The following is a 6,894-nucleotide window of genomic DNA, read 5'->3' on the forward strand; positions in this document are numbered from 1 at the left end:
TACATGATTTTTGTATAAAGCTGGGGCTTGGGCGACTGCCCATTTCCTGGCATAAGTATATTTTAAATGTACTGGAACATGGTTAGAGAAGGCAGGCATAATGATGTTTTCGCCATGCGGCACTCCCTGACAAATTCTGGTGGCTAGAAGAATATCATAACCCTTTGAAAGTCACTCCCAAAAGAGTGCTTTCACTTTTCTTGGTATCTCTCCCTCCATCCAGAGTGTTATTTCATATAACCTATGTGGAGAACTAACCCTGGTGTCTGCAGTCTCAACTTGAATGTCTTCATTCAAGTCCACTGTCTCCAGAAGTCCCTTAAGGTTCTGGCAAGCTATTGTTACTTCTGCTGCACTGTCCAACATTGTCTGAGCCCATTCTCCGTACTTGAGTTGTGTCCTCAAGATCCTCAGCATGTCGGAATTTTAGACCTGCTACCTTCTTCTTGGTGAATTAAGGTTTTGTTTGCTTTTCTGAACGTTGTTGATCGTCTTTGGACACGTTCTTCTTCTTGATCTGACCGTCCTCTTCTTTCGGATGTCTGTGACGATATATGAAAGGCACGAGAGGAACATGTATCAGTATCTTGATACCTGTCAGGTTTTCTCAAATTATCCCCATTCAGAGGGCTCCTTTTGAGGAGACCTACCTCTGGGTTGAGAATCTTTCTCTTTTGAATGTTGTTTGCTATTTTCCCACTTCTTTTTAGAAGAGGTAGGAGTGTTGTTAGTAAAGGGTTTTTCAGGACTTTCAGACAGTTGTGGTTTAACTGGTTTCCCACCCAAACTGTCTCTGCCTAATCCTTTATAAGATTTTTCAATTATTCTGGCTAGTTCTTGTGGTTGTTCTGTTACATCAAATTCCTTTAATTTCTTGCAGATTGCCACTGATGCTGCTTCTCCTTTAATATTAGATAATATTATTGTTGAGACCTGGTCGATATTTTTCAGTAACTTCATACCTAAATTCAGAGCAGGCTCTGCCCCATATTCGTTTTGAATCTGTTTCAGGACGTCAGGTATTACCGCCATAGACCGAACACCATGTGTTTTAGTGTAGATAACAGCAAAGACTGTGCCCCAAGTGGCGCAGTCTTCCAGATGTGGTGTTATCCCAATTGGTAAACAGATTGTTAGAATTCTATGTTTCTCATAAGGGCTGGTATTAGGAAATACCGCTTCGATTTGAGTAATTTTTTGAGCTATCCAAAACAGAATTTGTTCACGTTTTGTGGGCAGTTTACCCATGACTGCATGTAAAGTCTGTGGTGTGATTTTTAGTTTATTCCCCTAATGAGAGGTTTATTGTGGAATAACTAATAGAGGTTGGATTGTGAGAGTCTGCATGACATATTGAACCAATTGTCTATAAATTCTGATTAACTCTTTGAGTTGAGTGAGTAATTCTACGTCTGACATGTCTTCTATGTTAGGATGTGGTGTATAGCCGGCTAAAATCGGCCATGTTGCTCCTGGTCTACGTAGTGGACTGAGCCTGGTATTGTGATTTAAATGTTTTAGGGTGCCTTTAAACCAAAGTTCATGCTCGGGGTATGTGAGTGGAATTTCAATATCCTTGAAAGGAATATATTCCTCTGGTGGATCATCTTCTTTGAAGAAGTGAAACATTTTAGTTACTGGATTTGATTCTGGGAATACTATCCATGACTAGAATACCTCTGTCATGTGATATTCATGTGCCTCTATCACAAAAACTGCTCTACCACCTCTTGGTGTTAGGCCATATTTTATAAGTTTTAAAGTGATGGCTCTCCTTAAATTTGGAGGAATGATTATAGCACTCTCATTGGTTTCAGTAAAACCTGTGTGATTAAAAGTAGCTGCTACCTGGTCGGCTGCAGCTCCACCGGTTTTGGTGTTATTGGCTTCGTCGGCCATTGTTTAATGAAAGTTGCAGAGCAAGATTCAAGGGAACAAAGATATGCTGCACAATATTTTGGAACACTGTATCCTTCAACGTTGAACAAGCCAAAAAGCTAATACATAGGATTTTTGTCCTACTCAGCTATGGCGGATATTATCCCTACCCACTCCAGATGTCTAATGGAGTTTCATGAGTAGGGGGTCTCTGAGAAAAGCACGACTAAGTTACTTCAGTATCTAGCATTAAATTAGCGCCTTACCAAACCGTTGGGCGCCATGTAGTGTAGTTCCTATATGCCTAGGCTCTGCACATTGGAATAATATACACTATAGATTTGACATAGGACTGAGGTCAGTATGTCTCTATCGAGTACATTAAACGTAATTACTTGTGTGTGCCAGCTAACTCAGAGGTCAATAGAAACGTTCTCGAATGAACAAGAAGGAATTAGTTTCTGACAACTGCATAAACATGACAACTTTGTTTCCCTTAGAGTCGGAACAATATCTTCAGAGACGTGGAAACAATAGAAAAACGTTTCACTCAGTCAATTGTGCATGCTTCGTTTCTACAGAGTTGCATAGAAATAGAGAGACGAGCATTTCAATTAAAAGGGTTTATTGAACAGTTTTATTTCTCATGCAGGAGATATGAACTACAATCGTAAGACAGGATGCGAAGTATAAAACGTACAGCGTTAGCTGTAGGATAAAATGATACTGTAATAGCAGGTCTTGTATCTATGACATATATTCGTTAAAATACATACATAAATAACACAGGCTAAAATACTTATCTGGTGCTTCTAAAATAATCCTACTCCAGTGTACCTAACCTAAGTCTAGTACGATGGAATAAGTAGGTGCTGTTTTAGTCTGTTTTAGTTATGCCAAGAGTTGCCCAAAGTTTCTTTAGGTCCTAATCAGTGTCATACCTTAGAAAGAGAGAGGTTGGTATCTCTTTCCCGGGACTCGATCTCTAACACCCCGCAAGGGGAGTCAGAAACACTGGAGCTGGATTATCGGCAAGGAGGATGACAGCTTCTGGTCATTGCGTCCGTTGGGGACTTGACTTCCTTCGGGACTTGCTGTGGCGAGTCGCATCCGAACCGAACCGTGCCTTGCCATAGGAAGTGAAGGTATATTTATACCTTGAAGGTGTTTAGGAATGCCAGTATTGACGTAAAAGTCGGGCATAAGAACGTCATGAATGAACCCCTAAGGAATAGATGTTCATGCAAAATAAATGAGTTCTTGGGGAAATCAATACCCAAGCAAGGGTAAGTCCTAAAGGCTTAAGAGTCTGGTTTTCCAAGAACTCGTTGTGACGTAGATGAACGGATGTAAGTAGCCATGCCTATATTTGGTTAGCATGAGCAATGCCTAAATAAGGGCTGGATTTCTATGCCTATATAAGGGCAATGTGAATTGTACCTGTATAAGGGCATGAATCGGGAAATTCATACGGAATCTAAATCAAAACACAACACCTCGTGCACTCAGTTTTTTCTGGCGCCATTACATGAGTGTTTGTTTTTCACCAAAATTGTAAGCCTAACTTAGAATCCACCCACAATGGGCACTGTTACAGTGCCTTCTCATTTCTTTTTACATCAGGAACCTGTGTAGATTTTCTTGGTTGTGCGGGCACTCCTCCAGTGACAGGTTTGTAATGCATCTGCCTCCACCAAGGTGTCAGACAACTGTGCATATTTGTCCCCAATGTGAAGATGGTAAAGGATGACCCCAAGAATGTCCAAAGATAGTGTCAGCTTTAATGTGGAAAACATTACAATAGTAATCTAGTAGTTCTAGAACAACATGATAGAATCTTCGTGCAGCGCAAAAGCTTGGACTGTACCACCATAAATGGAACCACAGATACCACACCCAGCCATTTTGTAGTAATTATTCCCCCTTTTCCCACCACTCCCCAACTGCCCCTGACATATTTTACTATTAAAATGTACATGTGTACATTTTACATGTGTGGAGTTCTCCACCACTGTGAGTCGGAGATCTCTGTACAGAAAAGACAGGAGAGGTGGAGGTAGAGCATTCGGGTCTGAGGTTTGTAAGCTACATTTGGTAGAACATGAAATAACATTTCTGCAGTACTACTTTACATACTAAAAAATACAGTTTGTAAATCGAGCCCTTGGCTGCTAATAACGGCAGTGAAAACCAGCCATAAACCCTCAACCAAATCTTTTACTCCTTCCATCAAGGAATTTAATAAATGGTGTTTTAATATTTAGCAATCCACTCCCCCCCCCCCCCCCCCATCGTGCAACTTTATTCTCTTCTCTGAGATGCAGGGCGCCTGCTGTCACACTATCCAAAGCACTAAATAACCAGGTGTTGTGCTCCATACTTGCAGGTCTTGTGCCTAAACCTCCACATCGCATGAGCCCATACTTCTATTAAGGTCTAACAAGCATTTCAGTATACTAAACGCAACCATCCTTTCTCCCATCACAACCTGGGCTGGATAACATAGAAATGGACATGTAATAGGCAATCATTTTCTGTGTTCGATGAAGGCAATGGTCATGTTGTCACCATTAATAGCACTCATAAATTCATGTTCAGATCACCCCATATCGCCTTTAGTCCAGCACTTTAAACTCATTGGGCCTGATTCACAAACTGCACTTTGAAGTATGTTTTGTAGTACTAAAAACTGAAGTATATGAACTACAAAATGTAAGTTTTACCTACTCTGTTATTTGCAGAGTTCTCCGCCTCAACTGCAGAATCTCTGTACATGTAAGTACTGATTTTAGCAGTGTGGGAGGAACACAGAGGAATGGCCAGGAAAAGATGCAGGCTTACTCATACAGGGAATCACATTGGGGGGGAGTAAGAGGGGCTTAGGGAGGGGTTTAAGAAGGGATATCACCAACCCACACAAGAGTAAGTCAAGTGCTTTACTCTGGGGGTGGAGATATGTAACTTATACTTCTGTAGAAAGTTTACACTCGGAGTTTGTAAATACTGAAAGTAGTAAATTTACTACAAAGTACAAACTTATTCAAAAGTTACCTTTGTGTATCAGACCCAGAGTATTGCAACCATGCCATTTAACCAAAATCAGCTGCGGTGTCCCTGGTGAAGCCCTTATACTGACTCACACACCACTAGCAAACAATGTAGACATAGAATTATCAACTATCACTAACTTTCTGTGACCCCTTGCTCGATCTCACCTTCAATCTAACCCTTCTATTTCAAGCCTTCTGTTGAAAATTAGTACGGTTTGGTGAACATTATCTGCGCCATCTTGCCTCTTCCCCTGATGCCACACTTTTGTCGTGCGCACCCGCCATTTTAAGATGCCCTGGGCAGAACAAACCCTTTTGCATGCCGCTGGCCTCTGACATCGCCCTTCGCCCTCACCAAGCCTGCACGCTGACCAACCCCCTGCTTGCACCTGCCTTGAATCATAAACCCCTTTTCAGCGCTGCTCTGCCTCAGGCCCTCATCCTGTTCCCAGCGCAACACCTCCCTTCTTCCCTTTCATGATCCCCGGCCCTTTTGATGCAAACCCTTTTCCCCGTGTGCCCGTTTGTCTTCCTCGTTCCCAGGCCGACACCCAGCTCTGCCGATACTATTCCTTGCCCCTCCCCGTACAATAGAAAGCTTCCCCCCATCAAAGGATCCCCGGGTTGATCAAAGCCCCCACCCCATGAGATCCGATCAAACCCCGCATTCCATGAATTGACGGAATATCCAGCTGTGCGATACTCATCACCTGTTGTGACTAGGGTGGGGACCTCTACTGTAAATGTGTGTGGGAGCGGGCCCGGAGGGGGGATTCCGGGAATGTCTTTCCGTACATCAAAGCTTTGTCATGAGTATGTAAACTGTAATAAAAACCGCAAAACCCTGTATATAAGGGGCCAGGCCTCAGACATAAGTTAGAGCACCTCAGAACGATACCTGCTGTCCGTTTTGCCGTGTTCTCCTCCGGAGAGAATAAAAACCTTGTTTCCTGCTTTCCAGTCTCCAGCGCCTGCCTCTTCATTGATTAAATAATTAGAGGGTCACAGAGGCAATACCGCCGGGCAAATATCGATTGTCCCCGACCCGACTTTATTTTAACAATTGGCGTCCCAAGCGTGGGGCCCATCAGCGACTCGTGGATCCAGTGGGAGAGGTCCCGACGACAGAGTGAACGACTGCAACGATCGGGAGAGCTCTTGCCCGATAGACCCTCGTCTGGCAGCCGATCATCCGAACTTCACTAGTTCCGAACAGACCTCTCTCGAGTGATCTACGGTCCTGACTGGGGACCATTAGGAGTGCCGTGAGAAATACGAGAAAAAGAGGACGAACGGGCGCTGGATTCGGAAGACAAGAAACTGTCCATACGGTCCGGGTAAGGTCGTGTAAACACGACGGATTGCGAAAATAATTGATTGCTTGATTGTTTACAAAAAATATACTAGTATTACTCTTTGTTAACTTATTTGGAGATTCACTGTCTGCACGCGGAGAAACAGTAGGCTCTTTCCCTTCTGCAAACAGTGAAGGATAGGTAACGCAACCGTCGCGCCTATTTTTCTCCCCCACTGACTCTATTATTTCCTAACGGTTTTTGGGAGACTCCCTCTCCCTCACTGATTAACTGGGTTCTTTGACCCCGAACTACTGTTCGCAGATTGTCTTCTGGAGATTCTCTGTCTGCAAACCGGAAACAACAGATTCCTCTTTGCGGATAGTGAAAGGGTAGAGGACGCAGACTTTTGCGCCCTACTTACTCTCCCCATTGATCTTACTCTATCTTATTTATTTATTGATTGTTTGATTGTTCCTTGTTATTTATTACTTTTTGTTCATGAGGTATTCACTGCCTGCAAACAACGTAGAATAGGAATATTCTGTCTAGTCTTTGCGCCCAGTGATAAGATAGGCAGTGCTGACTTTTGTCCCTCGTTACGAGCCGTCATGTCTGTCTTCTCCCCACTGATTGATAATTGGTTCAGCCCGGACCGTGTATTAGAGGTG

The sequence above is a fragment of the Lissotriton helveticus genome, chromosome 9, assembly GCF_964261635.1.
Source record: "Lissotriton helveticus chromosome 9, aLisHel1.1, whole genome shotgun sequence".
Taxonomy (NCBI): Eukaryota; Metazoa; Chordata; class Amphibia; order Caudata; family Salamandridae; genus Lissotriton; species Lissotriton helveticus.